This window comes from Stegostoma tigrinum, chromosome 2 (genome assembly GCF_030684315.1).
Source record: "Stegostoma tigrinum isolate sSteTig4 chromosome 2, sSteTig4.hap1, whole genome shotgun sequence".
Classification (NCBI taxonomy): domain Eukaryota; kingdom Metazoa; phylum Chordata; class Chondrichthyes; order Orectolobiformes; family Stegostomatidae; genus Stegostoma; species Stegostoma tigrinum.
The window spans coordinates 157,210,673-157,230,150 of record NC_081355.1 but is presented as its reverse complement, the minus strand read 5'-3'; positions in this window follow the sequence as shown (position 1 = coordinate 157,230,150).

Sequence of the window (19,478 nt, the reverse complement as noted above, 5' to 3'; positions counted from 1 at the left end):
CTGTGGGTGACTGGGGGAGGCCGTGGATCATCCACTCAGCAGCTCTGGCTGAAGATTGTGTTATACCTTGCATCATTGAGGATGCGGGTATTTATGAATGCTCGTCCTCCAGTGAGTTGTTTAACTGCTTGTCTGCATTCACGATTGCATGTGGCAGAAATGCACGGTTTAGATCTGATCGGTTGGTTGTCGGAACCCTTTGCTCAGTCAATCACATACTGCTTTTCCAGTTTGGTAGCTCCACCAGGCTAACACCTCTTTTGGGTATGACTTTTAGGTATGCCTGTTGCTGCTCCTGGCCTGCCCTTCTGCACTTTTGATTGAACCAGGGTTGTTCCCTCTGCTTGATGTTAATCGTTGAGTAGGGGATATGCCAGACTATGAGGTTGCAGTTTGCGTTGGAATACAGTTCTGCTGCAGTTGATGGTATGGAGTGCCTTGTGGTTGTCCAATCTCAAGTTGCTAGATCTGTTTGAAATCTGTCCAGTTCAAGACAACGATAGTGCCACACAAGACAACAGAGGATATTCTCAATGTGAAAGTGGGACTTTGTCTCCACATGACGGTGTGGTGGTCACTGTTACTAAGAGTGCCATATGCAAATGTGTCTGCACCTGGCACATTGATGAGGATGAGGTTGAGTATGTTTTTACCTCTTGGCAAGAGTCTCACATCTGCTCTGTCCACTGCCCATCTATTATCCACAAGGCATAAGTGAGGAGTATTGTGGGATATTCTCCATTTTTTTGATTCAGTGCATCTCCAACAACACTCAAACCATTTGATACCACACATGAAAAATCAAGTTCACTTGGTTGGCATCATGCATCTTGAACATTCATTCCTGTCACCATCAATGCGCTGTAGCAGCAAGTTGTACCATCTGCAAGATGAATTGTAGCAACACACCTTACTCCTTTGACAGTACCTTCCACCCTTGACTGTCTAGAAGGACAGGGGCAGGAGGTGGCTGTGAACACCACAAATTGCAAATTCACCTGCAAGTCACATACGGTCTTGACCTTGACCTATGTTCCTGTTTCTTCACAGTTATTGATCAATATCCTAGAAAACTGTTATTTAGAGCTCTATAATTGTCCCATCACCCAAAGAATGCAGCAGTTCAAGAAGTCAGGTATCCACCGTGCTGTGCGCAATAAGAGTTGAACCTGTAACACCAACTTTCCATGAACGAATAGAAAAATATGAGTACAGAAGGTCTTTATGAAATCTATACCAAAGGCTGTCAATGGACTGATTTAATCTGGGACTGCAGTGAGGGAGAGGAATGGATTCAGCAGCTGATGTATAGGGCTTTGACTGAGGTATGAAGAGCCCCAAGATCTCACAATTTTTGATTGGTGAGAATTTAGAGCCTGGGATCTTTAGCACGTTTGTGAAAGTTAATGCTCCGCTATTAATGTTGTGTTTGAGTGACAGGATGTAACTGACAAATTGAAGAGGCAAGGATGGGTCCTGAGTGTTATCAGAGGGAATGTTGCAGGAGTATGCTGTGTTGCAGAAAGCCTGTTATATTTCATTTGCCTGCTATTCCAAATCATTGCTATCAGCACTACCCGTGTTTACTGACTCAGCACAGAGGTGTATAGCAACTGTAGGAATTGAAGATTAGGTGCTAAAATAGGTAACAGTAATGTTTGATGATAAAAAATGTGAGGCTGGATGAACACAGCAGGCCAAGCACCATCTCAGGAGCACAAAAGCTGACGGGCTAGGCCCGAAACGTCAGCTTTTGTGCTCCTGAGATGCTGCTTGGCCTGCTGTGTTCATCCAGCCTCACATTTTATTATCTTGGAATTCTCCAGTATCTGCAGTTCCCATTATCTCTAACAGTAATGTTTGAGGCTGTTTTACCATTCAGATAACCTAGAGCTAATCTTTTATATAGCCATGGATTCATAGATGTGTACAGACCGGAATCTGACCCTTCAGCCCATTTTATCCATACTGACTGACTATCCTAAATTGATTGCATCCCATTTGCCAGCATTTAGCCCATACCCACTGAACCATTCTGTGTTGGATCAGATCAGACTCCTTAAAATATTTTGAGAGCTGTGGAGAACCCAAAGTTTTCCTATTTTAAAGGCAAATGTAAAGTGCTGTGTTCCAGGTGCAATTCAATTGGTCAAACTGCTCAATATTTAGCAAAACACAAGTCATTCAAACATGGTAGTTCAATTACAACAAAGGAAAGAAGAATGTCGAATAAATGATAACTCAACAGAAAAATTAACTTAGGTAGACCACTGATTAACTCTTCCAATGTAGTAACATCCCGTAAACACATCACTTGGCAAAAAGGCAAATTCTGAAAACGGCGTTTCTCACATCCAATGCCTGCATTAAGAAGAGAAACCTGAGCATCTAGCTGTAACTGACAGAGGGGATGAAAAGTGATTTCTGCTTCTTCAAGATACCAGCAGCTTCTACTGAAGCAAAAGTCTAAGGCGGCACTGTGGTTCAGTGGTTAGCACTGTTGCCTCACAGTGCCAAGGAGCCAGCTTTGATTTCACCCTCGGGCAACTGTCTGTGTGAAGTTTGAACATTCTCCCTGTGTCTGTGTGGGTTTCTACGAGGTGCTCCATTTTCCTCCTATAGTGCAAATCAGGTGGATTGGCCATGCTAAGTTTCCCGTAATGTTCAGGAATGGGTAGGCCAGATGCATTAGCCATGTGAAATACCTGGTTACAGGGACAGTGTAAGGGGATGAGTCTCAGCTGAATGATGTTTGGAGGGTTGCTGTGGACTAATAAGGTGGAATAGCATGTTTCCACACTGTAGGTATTCTTTGGAACAAAAACCTTTTAGAATTCCTGGTCTGTGGCGTTTCCCACATTCATCCAGGGTGCCTCTACTGTTCTAACTTTAAGAAAAAAGCCACATGCCTCACAACTCATATTCCGCTTGGGAACCCTGCAGCCCAGTGGTATCAATGTGGACTTCACCAGCTTCAAAATCTCCCCTTGCTCCACCGCATCCCAAAACCAGCCCAGCTGGTCCCCTCCCCCCACTGCATCCCAAAACCAGCCCAGCCTGTCGCTGCCTCCCTAACCTGTTCTTGCTCTCACCCATCTCTTCCTCCCACCCGAAGCTGCACCTCCATTTCCTACCTACTAACCTCATCTCACCTCCTTGACCTGTCCGTCTTCCCTGGACTGACCTATCCCCTCCCTACCTCCCCACCTATACTCTCCTCTCCACCTATCTTCTTTTCTCTCCATCTTCAGTTGGCCTCCCCCCTCTCCCTATTTATTCCAGTTCCCTCACCCCATCCCCCTCTCTGATGAAGGGTCTAGGCCCGAAACGTCAGCTTTTATGCTCCTGAGATGCTGCTGGGCCTGCTGTGTTCATCCAGCTTCACACTTTATTACTATGCCTCACAAGGTGTTAACATTACCATAGACTGTTCATAACCTCTTGTCCAATCTCACTCTTAAAGATACAAGGATAAAATACACCTCTTCATGCCAAAGCATCATCACACATCCTCATCCTGTACCCGCCCAGATGTCTTTTAAATGTTCTAATTGTACTAGCCTGCACCACCTCCTCTGACAGCTTGTTCCATACATGCACCACTTTTTGCGTGAAAAAATTGCCCTGAGGTCCCTTTTAAATCTTTTACCTCTCACTTTAAACCTCTACTGCCCTGGGAAAATGACATTGACTATTCACCCTATGCATGCCTGTCATAATTTTATAAATCACTGTAATACCATCCTCCAGCTTCCGAGGATCCAGGGAAAATAGCCACAGACTATTTATCTTTTCCCTATAGTTCAAACCCACAATCCCCGACAACATCCTTGTAGATCATTCGGAATCCTTTCAGGTTGCACAACATTTTTCCTACAGTAGGGATACCACAATTGTAAAGCAATGTCCTGTATAGCCTCAACATGACATCCCAACTCCTGTAATCAATGCACTGAGTAATGAAGGCAATTGTACCAAATGCCTTATTCACTACCCTATAAATGTCTGACCTCACTCTCAAGGAACTACGAATCTGCAAGCCAAGGTCTGTTTCAGAGATAGTAGGAACTACAGATGCTGGAAAATCTGAGATAGCAAAGTGTAGAGCTGAATGAACACAGCAGGCCAAGGAGCATCAGAGGAACAGGAAAGCTGACATTTCGAGCCCAGATCCTAAGGGTCTAGGCCCAAAAGATCAGCTTGCCTGCTCCTCTGATGCTGCTTGGCCTGCTGTGCCCATCCAGGTCTACACCTTGTTATCTTAGCCAAGGCCTATTTGTTTGGCAACACTGCCCAGGAAATTACCATTAAGTGTTTCAGTCCTATTCTGATGTGCCTTTCCAAAATGCAACACTTCACATTTATCTAAATTAAACTCCACCTGCCACTCCTTGGCCCATCAGCTCACCTGATCTAGATTCAATTGTACTCTGAAATAACCTTCCCTGTCCACTACACCTCCAATTTTGAAATGATCTGCAGCCTTACTAATCATACCTCCTACATTCACGTCCAAATCAGTTATATAAATGAAAAAAAAAGTAGTGGACCTAGCACTGATCCCTGTGTCTTCTACTTTCGAGCTAGTCCTCCATCCAAATAGTTAGTTCTCCCTATATTCGGTGTGATCGAACCTTGCTAACCAGTCTATCATAAGGAACCTTGTAGATCTCCTTCCTGAAGTCCACTGCACTGCCCTCATCAATCCGATGCATTACTTCTTCAAATACTTCCACCCATATATCTTCATGGCACAATCCCTCAGGATTATTCTTTCTAAGTACTGCCTTTAGGTTTCCCTAGTCAAAAACAGCATTCCCACTCCTCTGATAATAAAATGTGAGGCTGGATGAACACAGCAGGCCAAGCAGCATCTCAGGAGCACAAAAGCTGACGTTTCGGGCCTAGACCCTTCATCAGAGAGGGGGATGGGGGGAGGGAACTGGAATAAATAGGGAGAGAGGGGGAGGCGGACCGAAGATGGAGAGTAAAGAAGATAGGTGGAGAGGGTGTAGGTGGGGAGGTAGGGAGGGGATAGGTCAGTCCAGGGAAGACGGACAGGTCAAGGAGGTGGGATGAGGTTGGTAGGTAGCTGGGAGTGCGGCTTGGGGTGGGAGGAAGGGATGGGTGAGAGGAAGAACCGGTTAGGGAGGCAGAGACAGGTTGGACTGGTTTTGGGATGCAGTGGGTGGGGGGGGAAGAGCTGGGCTGGTTGTGTGGTGCAGTGGGGGGAAGGGGATGAACTGGGCTGGTTTAGGGATGCAGTGGGGGAAGGGGAGATTTTGAAACTGGTGAAGGACTGGTTTTGGGATGCAGTGGGTGGGGGGGGAAGCCTCCCTAACCGGTTCTTCCTCTCACCCATCCCTTCCTCCCACCCCAAGCCGCACCCCCAGCTACCTACCAACCTCATCCCACCTCCTTGACCTGTCCGTCTTCCCTGGACTGACCTATCCCCTCCCTACCTCCCCACCTACATCCTCTCCACCTATCTTCTTTACTCTCCATCTTCGGTCCGCCTCCCCCTCTCTCCCTATTTATTCCAGTTCCCTCCCCCCATCCCCCTCTCTGATGAAGGGTCTAGGCCCGAAACGTCAGCTTTTGTGCTCCTGAGATGCTGCTTGGCCTGCTGTGTTCATCCAGCCTCACATTTTATTATCTTGGAATCTCCAGCATCTGCAGTTCCCATTATCTCTCATTCCCACTCCTCTCTTGCCCCGTCTTTCTATCCTTCCTACAGTATCTGTTCCATGGAACATTAAGGTGCCAGTTCTGTCCCTCCCCGAACTATGTTTCTGTAATATGTATGATGTCACAGTCCCATTTTCCCATGAGTCCATCAGCCTTACCAGTCAGGGTTCTTGCATGGGAATAAATATTCAGACAATATCAGACATGGGCTGACAAGTGGCAAGTAACATTCGTGCCACACAATGCCATGCTATGACCTTCACAAATAAGAGATAATCTAACAACCATCCCTTGGCTTTCAACAGTGTAACCATTACATCCTACAAATAAACAATAAAAAAAATGGGAGAGAGATGACAAAGTGTGGAGCTGGATGAACACAGCAGGCCAAACAGCATCTTAGGAGCACAAAAGCTGACGTTTCGGGCCTAGACCCAAAAAAGTACAATGTGATTTGTCAGTCCTTCTCCTCTGCATTGTTCTTGCCTGCCTTTACTGTTGGACTTATTCCTCCACTCAGTTGTGCCAGCCTCACACTTATCCCTTTGCATGCTATCAGTTTGGGAGACCACCCTCATCTGCTCACCTAAGTCACACTAGCAAATCTCCATGCAAGATATTGCTCCCTTACCTATTCAGAAGCAACCTGTCTTTCTTATACAGGTCACTCTAGTCCAGAAGAGATTGCCATGATCCAAAAATGTGAAGCCTTGCCCCGCCACACCAGCTCCACAGCCACACATTCATCTGCTCTATCCTCCTATTTCTACTGTAACTAGCACGTGGCACAGTAGTAACCCAGAATCCACTACGCTTGAGGACCTACTTGTCAACTTCCTGCCTAATTTCCTGTATTCTCTCATCAGAACTCCATCCTTTTCTCTTCTTATGTTGTTGGAATCAATGTGTACAATAACCTGCTGGTTACTTTCTCTTGCTGGTTACTGCTCACTTTGAAAATATTTTGCATGAGACATCCTTAACAGTGGCACCCAGGAAGCAACATGACGTTCTCATGTCAGCTGCAGAAACGTCTGTCTGCACCTTGGACAAGAGAGTTCCCTTTACAATCGATTATTTGGAATCTGACATACCTCTTATTACAGTCAGGCCAATCTCGTAACCAGAAACCTGACTGTCAGTGCAAAAACAACATACTTGTTTGAGATGGGGATAATCACAGGAGACTGCTGCACTACCTGCCCACCTTTCATACCTTTCCTAGATTAAATCCACTTACCTCACTGTATTTGCAGCTCTTCTACCGTATTTGCAGCTCTTCTACCTTGCTGAAGGTGACATCCATCGCACTCTGGTTCCTGTAAATTCCTCATTGCCTTTAACACCCGTTCTAACAGACACATGAGATATGATAGTATTTGCAACCATACGCACTTCCTAAAGACACGATCATCAGGAATAGTGAAATTCTTCCTAATCCCCCACATCTGTCAGGAAGAACACATCACTTTACTAAAGGCGCCATAATCTACAGACCCATTAAAATAGTACAATCTTACTGCTCGAAAACCACTATTCCAGGAGGAATATAATATCTACGTTTTATACTAAAAAAAATGAAGTGCTATATCTCAGCAAAATATGTACTAAAAAATGCACCCACCCAAGTCACTATTGTTGATTTTTTAAAAAAGGAACAGAATTTATAAGTTTTAGAAGACTTGAAAACAAACAATTAGCCTATCCCCATCTGTGAGCAGTTTTGAAAATGAGAGGAGGCTCCCAACCTGAATTGTCAACCAAGTCCTTGTCACCAAGGATACTTAAGTGCTCCCTGATCCTGACATCTCAAAGGAGGAGCATACCACTCCACTGACTGCCACCTCGAGTCCTTTTCACAACTCAAAGACTTAGTTATAAAATTTACTTTACCTTATTCTAACCTTGTTGGTACTGGCCTTGCTGATCAAAGCCTGACTTTCACTTGGGCCCAATCTTTTGTCTAATGAACAGCAGCTCAACCACAAAGCAGCTGCTTGTAAAAATGTACAGAAGAAGAAACAGCAATCCCTCCCTCCCACACTTGCATAAACTCCGACAATTCCCATTATTGACAGACTCTGATGTTTGCAGTCTGTACTGGAAGAACTTTATCCTCAGAATTTTATTGTTCAGGCTTGCCCTGCATGATGAACCAGATTTAATGAATTAACTTAATTAGATCAATTAATTGAATTAAATGCCTCCTCCCCCCGCCCTGATACAGTACGAGGACAGCTTATTTAAAATGTCCTTTCACCTGAAAGTTAAAGAAAACAACCCTAAGATGTCTACCCTACCCTTACTAGAGATTTTGTGCATCAAGAAGATAAAAAAAACTAAGATTGTTACTCTTAAAATTGGTCAAATCAAACATTTTCATTCTCTGCTGTTCGCAGTCTTATGTTTCAATTAGATTTTGTAAATTCCATGCAACTCCAGGCTGAGTATACACAACTTCCGCAGGGACCATTCCCTTCAGGATACCCTTGGCCTATTCTTCCTTCACCCACAACACTGCCCCACAGCCTCATGGCACCTTCCCCTGCAACCGTTGAACGTGCAACACCTGCCTTTTTACCTCCTCCCTCCCCAGTATGCAAGGGCACAAATATACATTACAGGTGAAGCAACTCTTCACCTGCACTTCCCAGAATCTAGTCTACAGCATTCGTTGCTCACAATGTGGCCTTCTGTACATTGGGAAAACGAAGTGTAGACTGGGTGACTGCTTTGCAGAACATCTATGTTCTGTTTACAAAAAGTACCCTGAGTTACCTGTTGCCAGCCAGTGTAACACACCACCCTGTTCCCTGGCCAACATCTCTGTCTCTGGCTTGCTGCAGTATTCCAGTGAAGCTCAACGCGAGCTGGAAGAACAACACCTTATTTTCTACTTGGGAACCCTGCAGCCGTCCGGAGTCAATGTCGAGTTCAATAATTTTTGGGCCTAAACTCTCCCATGTTCCAGCCCCCTACCCCACACACCAGGCCTTGTTATCACATAGTCTGCCGTTACACACTACCAATTGTTAGTCACTAACGGTCCCCATTCACAACTATTCACCTTCCCAGCCAGATCATCATCAACTCCCTTGTCTATCCAACTGCTCTTCTCTCTCTTCTGACTCTATCCTATCATTTACTCCCTAGCCCCTCCCCCTCCCTATTTTCTCCACATAAGCCGATGTTTTCCCAGCTACGATCAGTTCTGAAGAAGGGTCACCGCACCTGAAATGTTAACTCTGATTTCGTGTTCACAGGTACAGCGAGACTTGCTGAGCCTTTCCAGCATCTTCTGTTTTTGTTCTTACACAACTTCACCTCAGAGGCCGATGTGCTCATTTAAGTAACTCATTACTGCCTTCCATCTCTCAAACCAAGCATGACCCACCTTAGATACTGAAATGAATCTTGCACACAGTACTCCTGACAGTGCCAATGCACTGTATAAACATAACATCACATGATTTTCTAGAAGACCTTGTGTTGTGAGACTATGAATTAAACCGGTGGCAGATCTAAAATATTTGTTGAAGAGCCATCAATAAACCCATCTTCTAGACTTCATTTGATGTGGAGAGGGAGAGTTAGCGAGTAGAAGAAACAGCGATGTAAATAAAGACAATGGGGTTTTAAGGAGAAAATATATCCCTCTTTGGAAGGTTGTAGATGAAATATTTCTCTGTTTTGCATGCTGAAAGGGAATTACATCTTCATAACCTTTGGTAGGAACTATGCAATAAAGCTTATAAAAATAGAGGACAAGCTACAAATCCAAATTTGGTGTGTCCATATTAAGAGGCAGTATTACTCAGATATTGCATAGCTAATTGTATTGAATAATTTGATTTGTTTTGTGAACACTGGGATCTTCTTTCTCCAATGACAGCAACAAACATGACGGCAGATTCACTTGAAATGAGTTATGACTCACTGGAACCACGGTATCACAGTCGTAAGTGCAAATATAAAGTTTTGAATTGATGCTAATCTTTGCAATAATATCGAATTAGATGGCATTTAAGAATTGATGTTCTGACAGTCTGTGGTTTGATGCAGGAAGGCACTTATTTCCATGCACAACTTGGGAAATGGTGAAACTCACTGAGGGTTTAGGAGGCTGCACAATGGCTTTGAGCATTTTAAAGAATGGAAATTTGGTGTGTGAATTAAAAAAAAGCGTATCTGAGTGGATGAAAAGGAAAAGCATTTCTAAATGTAGGTTTGAAGGCACACAGATCTTTTCATTAACAGATCAGACTGGGAGAATATTTGTTTCAGATGCATTGGATGGGGTGATTATGTGTAGGAAGTTCTTTCTATGAAAATGAAATAATGAATTGAGCGTATTACTTGGACAAATTGTGACAGGGCTTGAACCTTTTATGTGAAGCTGTATGTTACAGGTCTCTACAGCTGAAAGCAAAGATGGAGGAGTGCTATGTCACAAGGTCATTGAGAAAATAACCAGAATAATTGTAATGAGAAATTGTGTTGAGGGTTATCTATTGGCCAGGACAGTCATAATGACCTGTGAACTTTACTTGCCCTTGAGAATACAGATTGCGCTTTGGTTTATGAACAGCAGAGTGCAAACCTAGTATTCAAATTTCTGGAGTGTGACATGAAACTGTCTCAGAGGTGAGAGCGCTGCCACTGGACCACAGATGACATCTACATTGGGGAAATTCTGAGACAGAATAGAGAAAGAAATTAGCTTGGTGTGAAGGTAGAGGGCAATGAATATTTCTGTGGATTAAGAGTGTGAAGTGTGAATCAAACATCACAAGCCTGGCAAGCCTATCTTTCCTTGAAAAGTGTTCCATCATGTATCTGAGATAATAGGAACTGCAGATGCTGGAGAATCCAAGGTAACAAAATGTAGAGCTAAATGAACACAGCAGGCCAAGCAGCATCTTAGGAGCGCAAAAGCTGACGTTTCGGGCCTAGAACCTTCATCAGAAATGGGGGAGGGGGAGAGGGTTCTGAAATAAATAGGGAGAGACTGACCTGTCTCCTCCCTACCTCCCCACCTACACTCACTTTTACTGGCTCCATCTCCCACCTCTTTACTTGTCTGTCTCCTCTCCACCTATCTCCTCCTCTTTCCATCTTCGATCCGCCTCTCCCTCTCTCCCTATTTATTTCAGAACCCTCTCCCCCTCCCCCATTTCTGATGAAGGGTCTAGGCCCGAAACGTCAGCTTTTGTGCTCCTAAGACGTTGCTTCGCCTGCTGTGTTCATCCAGCTCTACACTTTGTTATCCATTATGTATCAAATGCTTTCTCCCATTTACAATCTTTTTGAATTGATGCAATGGCAAACAGTGTCGGATAGGGAGCAATCAGTGATCTAAAATCTGCCTGTCAGCATTATAAAGCATGTCTGTTTTTAACACTGAGATAAAGTATTGAACAATTTCATTATTGTGCAGTGTGAACACTGGGATCTTCTTGTTTCTTTAATGAGCAGGTGAAATCAGTGCAGATTCTCTTGAGGTATCAAAGTCTTCTTGTCATAAGTACAAGCAAAGTTAGCTTTAAATTGGAACATATCAAGATTTTCTTCTTGAACATCAATTGGAAGAAATTTGTGCATTCTATCTCAATTCTTGCGACACTAAATCGCAATAATTTATTCCTTAGCTCTGTTCATTTAGCCTGTCAATATATGTTGTCGTCAGAACACCAGTAGGTTAATGCTAAGTCATAAGGTCTAGAGGACACAATTCCGTGAACCAACTGCTCTATTCAATTCACATGATGGCCTATTGCTGAATCTTAATACCAGAAACTCATTCTCACCTTGGGGTGGGATTCATTTCATAGTCAAAATGAATCCGTGTAGTCATACACATGCTTGATGATGAGGCATTCTTAGCCATTTAGACACTATGATATCTTTTCTCTAGTTGGTTCCTCAATGTATTGATTCAAAAAACCTTCATTGACACACTACAGGAATTCCTCCCCTAGGGAATTCTCACTGATTAAATTTGCCTTATCAACATGCAGATGAAAGAGAACCAGAATGACAGCTGTACCTGAAAGTTTGCAACCTAATTCCCTCTTTTATCTCTTCCCACTATTGCTACACCAGTTTGAGGTCAAGATACAAACACTACTATTATGTTTTAGACTCTACAAATGCAGATTCCACTTCACTGGAGCTAATATGTTTCCTCACTATTGCATTTATTTTCCTCTGTAATCAACAACAGCACCTCACCTTTTCCTTTATGTCCATTCTTCTTAAAAACTGAATACTCCTGGATATTCAGTTCCTATCACTGGTCACAGAGAGTCATAGAGCCCTACAACATGGAGACAGGCCTCTGGCACCAACTGGTCTTGGCTCACCAACTTGTCTTACCAACTTAATAGAATTCTTTGAGGACGTGACAAAGTTGATTGATGAGGGAAAGGCTGTAGATGTCATACACATGGACTTCAGTAAGGCGTTTGATAAGGTTCCCCATGGCAGCTGATGGAGAAAGTGAAGTCACATGGGGTCCAGGGTGTGCTAGCTAGATGGATAAAAAAACTGGCCAGGCGACAGGAGACAGAAAATAGTAGTAGAAGGGAGTTTCTCAAATTGGAGACCTGTGACTAGTGGTGTTCCACAGGGATCTGTGCTAGGACCACTGTTGTTTGTGATATATGTAAATAATTTGGAGGAAGGTGTAGGTGGTCTGATCTTTAAGTTTGCAGATGACACTAAGATTGGTGGAGTAGCAGATAGTGAAGGGGACTGTCAGAGATTACAGCAGAATATAGATAGCTTGGAGAGTTGGGCAGATAAAAGGCAGATGGAGTTCAATCCGGGCAAATGCGAGGCGATGCATTTTGGAAGATCAAATTCAAGGGCGAACTATACAGTAAATGGAAAAGTGCTAGGGAAAATTGATGAACAGAAGAGATCTGGGTGTTCAGGTCCATTGTTCCCTGAAGGTGGCAATGCAGTATGCTTTCCTTCATCAGACTGGGTATTGAGTACAAGAGTTGTTAGGTCATGTTACAGTTGTATAAGACTTTGGTTTGGCCATATTTAGAGTACTGTGTACAGTTCTGGTCGCCACATTACCAAAAGGATGTGGATGCTTTGGAGAGGGTGCAGAGGAGGTTCACCAGGATGTTGCCTAGTATGGAGGGTGCTAGCTATGAAAAGAGGTTGAGTAGATTAGGATTATTTTCATTAGAAAGGCGGAGATTGAGGGGGCACTTGATTGAGATCTACAAAATCATGAGGGATATAGATAGGGTGGATAGCAAGAAGCTTTTTCCAGATTGGGGGACTCAATTACTAGGGGTCATGAGTTCAAAGTGAGAGGAGGAAATTTTAAAGGAGATATGCGTGTAAAGTTCTTTACGCAGAGGGTGGTGGGTGCCTGGAACGCTTTGCCAGCGGAGGTGATAGATGCAGACACGTTAGCGTCTTTTAAGATATATCTGGACAGGAACATGGATGGGCAGGGAGCAAATGGACACAGACCCTTAGAAAATAGATGACAGGTTAGACAGAGGATCTTGATCGGCGCAGGCTTGGAGGGCCGAAGGGCCTGTTCCTGTGCTGTAATTTTCTTTGTTCTTTGTTTGTTTGTTGGCCCATACTGACCAAAATGCTCATGCACTCTTGAATCAGCAACAGCATCTCGTCTTGTCCCTTTCTTTTCCTTTAAAAACTGAATAGTCCTGGATATTCAGTTCCCATCAGTGGTCACCCTGCAATTGCATAGACTCAAAGAGTTCTACAGTATGGAGACAGGCCCTTCTGCCCAAGCTGGCTCATGCCGACCAAGATGCCCATCCAGTCTTACCCTATGTCTCTGCATGTGGCCCACATCCTTTTAAACCTTTACTATCCACGTATTCATCCAAATGCCTTTGAAATGTTGTTAATGTCCCCGCCTCAACCACTTCTGCTGGCATGTCATTCCATATGCATATCACTGTCTGTGTAAAAAAGTTGCCTCTGAGGTTCCAATGTATTCTTTCCTTCTTACCTTGAACTGATGCCATCTTGTCCTTGATTCCCTAACCCTAGGTAAAAGACTGAGTTCATTCATCCTATCAATGCCTTTCATGATCTGACACACCCCCCTCAGTCTCCTATGCTGTAAAGATAAAGGTCTTACCTTCTCCAACCACACCCTATAACTCAGTCCCTTGAGTCCTGGCAACATCCTTGTTAATTTCTTCTTCACCCTTTCCAGTTTAACAATTGTTTAACCATCAACAAACACATAGAACTCAACCCCATATACACTCCACTGCGAAGGAAAACCAGAAGTTAGGTAATCCAGCTCAACGGACTCCAGAGTTTAAAAACCAGAAGGGAAAACGCAACGGCGCTTCATCGGAGGCTGCACTGTTAATGTTACCCAGCAGAGTAACGAAATATCTGTAGAACAACAACAAACCAGCTCAGCCAGCCAACCAAACTCAAAATAAATCAAATCAAATCCTTATCAGTTCTGATCTACAATTGACTCCAGACCACACAGAAAAATAGTTGATTCTTAATTTCCTGCAGGGCAATTAAGGATGGACTATATGTTTTGGCCCAGCCTGCAATGCCCTGATTCCATGAATGAATGAATTAAAAAAAACACAAACTGCATGAGATTGCCAAGGACAGCAGCACAGACTGGAGCACATGTTTAGTAGCATTGCTGGAATGTTGACAAGGCCCATACACTTTGCATTATCCAGTGCCACCAAACTTTTCTTAATATTACATGGATTGAATCACATTGGCTGAATAAAAACCAAAAGAACTGCGGATGCTGTAAATCAGGAACAAAAACAAAGTTGCTGGAAAAGCTCAGCAGGTCTGGTAGCATCTTTGGAGGAGAAAACAGAGTTAACGTTTCAGGTCCAGTTCTGAGGAAAGGGCACCAGACCCGAAATGTTAACTCTGTTTTCTCCTCCACAGATGCTGCCAGACTCGCTGAGCTTTTCCAGCAACTTTGCTTTTGTTCCACATTGGCTGAAGACTGGTTTCACTGGGGTAGGCTTTGGATCATCCACTGAGCAGTTCTGGCTGAAGATTGTTACGAATGCTTCTTTTACACTAACGTGTTATGTCTTCCATCACTGAGGATGCGAGTATTGAGTTGTGTCAGTGGCCATCAGCATTCACGATTGGATGTGGCAGAACTGCAGAGTTTAGATCTGATCCTTTGGTTGTGAGAACCCTTTGCTCTGTCAATCACATGCTGCTTTTCCTGTTTGGTAGCTTCACCAGATTGACACCTCTTTTAGGTATGACTTTTAGATATGCCAGTTGCTGCTCCTGGCATGCCCTCCTGCACTCTTGATTGAACCAGGGTTGGTCCCTCTGCTGATGATAATGGTTGAGTAGGGGATATGCCAGACCATGAGTTGCAGTTTGTGTTGGAATGCAATTTTGCTGCTGTTGATGGTGTAGCATGCTTAATGGTTGCCCAATCTTAAGTTGCCAGATCTGTTTGAAATCTGCCCAAATGAAGACAATGATAGTGCCACACAAGATAATAGAACGTATTCTCAAAATGAAGGTGGGGCTTTGTCTCCACGCGACGGTGCAGTGGCCACTGTTACTGATAGTGCTATGGGCAAATAAGTCTACAACCGATATATCGATGAAGATGAGGTCAAGTATGTTTATCTCTCTTGGCGAGTGTCTCTCAAGAAATCCCTTCTTTAGAGGTCTATAAGTGTACATCACCCAAAGATTGCAGCAGTTCAAGAAGTCAGGTATCGACCATGCTGTGAGCAATGAGGAATGAGCCTGTAACACCCACGTTCCATGAACGAATAGAAAAATATGAGTATAGAAGGTCTTCATGAAATTTAGCATGATACCAAAGGCTGTGAACAGACTGGTTTAATCTGGGACTGAAGTGATGGAGAGGAATGGATTCAGCCGCTGATGTCTAGGGCTTTGACTGAGGTGTGAAGAGCCCCAAGATTTCGCAATTTTTAATTGGTAAGCATTTAAAGCTGGGGGTTCTCAGCTGACTTGTGAAATTTGATGCTGTGCTATTTATGGTTGTGTTTGAGTGACAGGATATAGCTGGCAAATTGAAGAAGGCCTAAGATAGGTCCTGAGCGTTACCAGAGGGAATATTGCAGGAATATCTTGTGTTGCAGAAAGCCTGTTATATTTCATTTGCCTGCTATTCTAAATCATTGTTATCAGCTGCACCCACAGTGTTTACTGACTCAGCACATCACAGGAGGTGTATTGCAACTGTTAGAATCAAAGATTAGGTGCTGCAATAGATAGTAGCAATGTTTGAGGCTGCCTTACCATTCAAATAACCTAGAGATAAAGGTGAAGTCGAAGCCGGCATGGTGTCTCAGTGGTTAGCACTGCTGCCTCACAGTGCCAAGGAGGCAGCTTTGACTCTACCCTCGAGCAACTGTCTGTATGGAGTTTGCACATTCTCTGTGTCTGCTCTGGTTTCCTCCCACAGTCCTAAAATGTACAAATTAGGTGGATTGGCTATGCTAAGTTTCCCATAGTGTTCAGAGATGTGTAGGTTAGGTGCATTAGCCCTGTGAAATACATGGTTACAAGGATAGTGTAAGGGGATGTGTCAGAGTTGAATGCTGTTTGGAGGGTTGCTGTGGACATGTTAGGTCAAGTAACCTGCGTGCACACTGTAGGGATTCTTTGGAATAAAAAGCTCCTGGAAACCTTGGCCTGTGGAGTTTTTCACACCCATCCAGGATGGCTCTACTGTTCCAACTTTAAGAAAAAGCTACATGCCTCACGAGGTGTTAACGTTACTGTAGACTGTTCATCACCACTCGTCCAATCTCACTCAAAACACACAAGGATAAAATACACCTCTTAAAGCCAAAGCATCTTCAAACCTCCTCATCATGTACCCGTTCAGATGCCTTTTAAATGTCGTAATTATACCAGCCTCCACCAACTCCTCTGGTGCCTCGTCCCAAATATGTTCCACCTGCTGCACGAAAAATTTGCCCTTAGGTCCCTTTTAAGTCTTTCATCTCTCACCTTAAACCTATGCCCTTGAATTTTTGGAGTCTGTTGCCCTGGGAAAATGACGTTGACTAGTTGCCCGTCCTGATTTTATAAAAGACTATAATTTCATCCTCCGGCTTCCGAGGTTCCAGGGAAAATAGCTGCAGACTATTTAGACTCTCGCTGTTGTTCAAACCCTTGATCCAATGCAACACCCTTGTAAAGTCTTTCAGAACCTTTTCAAGTTTCACATCATTTTTCCTATAGCAGGGATATCACAATTGAATACCAATGTCCTATACAGCCGCAACATGACATCCTAACTCCCATAATCAATGCACTGACCAAAAAAGGCAATCGTACCAAATGCCTTATTCACTACCCTGTCAACCTGTTACCTCACACAAGGAATAATGAATCAGCAAGCCAAGACCTGTATGTTTGGTAACACTCCCCTGGAACTTTCCATTAAGTGTATAAGTCTGACTCTGATTTGCCTTATCAATATGGAACACCTCACATTTATCTAGATTAAACTCCACCTGCCACTCCTTGGCCCATCAGTCCATCTGATGTAGATCCCATTGTACTCTGAAGTAACCTTCTTCCCTGTCTGCTACACTACCAATTTTGATATTATCTGCAATCATACTAACCGTACCTCCTATGTTCTCAAAATTATTTATATGAATGACAAAAAGTGGTTGACCCAACTCTGATCCTTGTGGTACACTGTTGGTCACAGGCCTGTATCTGAAAAGCAATCCTCCTCCCCCAACCTGCATCTTCCACCTTTGAGCCAGTTCTGTATCCAAATAGTTCGTCTCCCTCAAATCTGTGATCTAACCTAGCTAACCAGCCTATCTTAAGGAACTCTGTACAATTCCATACTGAAGACCACCATGCTGCCCTCATCAATCTTCTTCTTACTTCTTCAAATACTCCACCCATATAGCTTCATTGGACAATCCTCCAGGATTATTCTCGAGTACCAGCTTAAGGTTTTCGTAATCAAAAACACCACTCACCCTCCTCTCTAGCCACATCTTTCTATTCTTCCTATCGCATCTATACCCGGGAACATGAAGTTGCCAGTTCTGTTCTTCCGCAAGCTACCATTTTCCCATGAGTTCATCAGCCTTACCTGACAGGGTTCTTGCATGGGAATAAATATTCAGACAATATCCAGCCATGGCCTTACAAATGGCAAGTAACATTCGCGCCACACAATGCCATGCTAAGACCATCACAAATAAGAAATAATCTAAAAACCATTCCTTGGCTTTTAACAGTGTTACCATCACACCCTACAAATAAACAATAAAAAAGTGCAGAGTGATTTGTCAGTCCTACCTCCTCCTCTGCATTGCTCTTGCCTGACTTGACTGTTTGACTTACTCCTCTTCTCAACTGTGCCAGCCTCACACTTACCTCTTTCTTCACTATCTCTTTCGGTCCCCCCCATCCCCTCACCTAAGTCACATCAGCAAGAGAATACAAGAAATTAGGCAGGAAGTTGAAAAGTAGGTCCTCAAGGTTAGTAGACTCTGGGTTACTCTCGTGCCACGTGCTAGTTGCAGTAGGAATAGGAGAAGTGGCTGAGGAACTGATATTGCTTCCCTACCAATTCAGCTACAACCTATCTTTCTTGTACAGGTCACTGTACCTCAGAAGAGATTCCACTGATTCAACGTGAATCCTGATCCCCTTCACCAGCTCCTCAGCCACTTCTCCTATTCCTTCTGCAACTAGCACGTGGCACGAGAGTAACCCAGAGTCTACTAACCTTGAGGACCTACTTTTCAACTTCCTGCCTAATTTCTTGTATTCTCTCATCAGAACCCCATCATTTTCTCTTCCTACATTGTTTGAACCAATGTGCTCAATAACCTGCTGGTCACTGCCCACTTTGAACATATTCTACACCTTCTCAGAGACATCCTTGACCGTGGCAGCAGAGAAGCAACACACCTTTCTAATATTGGCCGCAGAAATGTCTGTCTGTGCCCCTGACGAGAGAGTTCCCTTTCACAATTGATTGTTCGGAACCTGACATTCCCCTCATTACAGTAGAGCCAATCTCGTAACCAGAGACCTGGCTGTCAGTGCTACAATCCCCCGAGACAGTAATCCATTGCATTTTCTAAAACAGCGTACTTGTTTGAGGAGGGGATAACCACAGGAGTTTGCTTCTTTACCTGCCCACCTTTCGTACTTTTCCTAGATGAAACCCACTTACCTCACTGTATTTGCAGCTCTTCTACTGTACCTGCAGCACTTCTACCTTCCTGAAAGTGCCATCCATCACACGCTGGCTCCTGTACATTGTACATTGCCTTTAACAATGGCTCCAACTGATACACGCAATTTGATAGGATTTGAAATATTTCTATCTCCTGCAGGCAGGATCATCAGCAACATTGAAATTCTCCCGAATCCCCACATTGACAGGAGGAGGAGATCACTGTACATAAGGCACCTTTATCTACAGACCAAGAAAATAGCCTAATCTGACTGCTCTAAAAACACTGCTTCAGGAGAAACATAGTACCTGTTTTATATTTTTAAAAAAAAATCAAGAGACATTTATCAGCAAAACATGTACTGAAAAAATACACTCACCCCACTCGCTGTTGTAGATTTTATTTTAAAACATCAGGATTTATAAATTTTAGAAGACTTAGAAACAAACAATTAGCCTATCCCCAGCTGTGATCACTTCCGAAAATGAGGTTCCTGCATAGTCAGGTCTGTTCCTCTTGGACCCAACTCTGATGTAGAGATGTTTACAACTTCACAGCCAGTCAGCT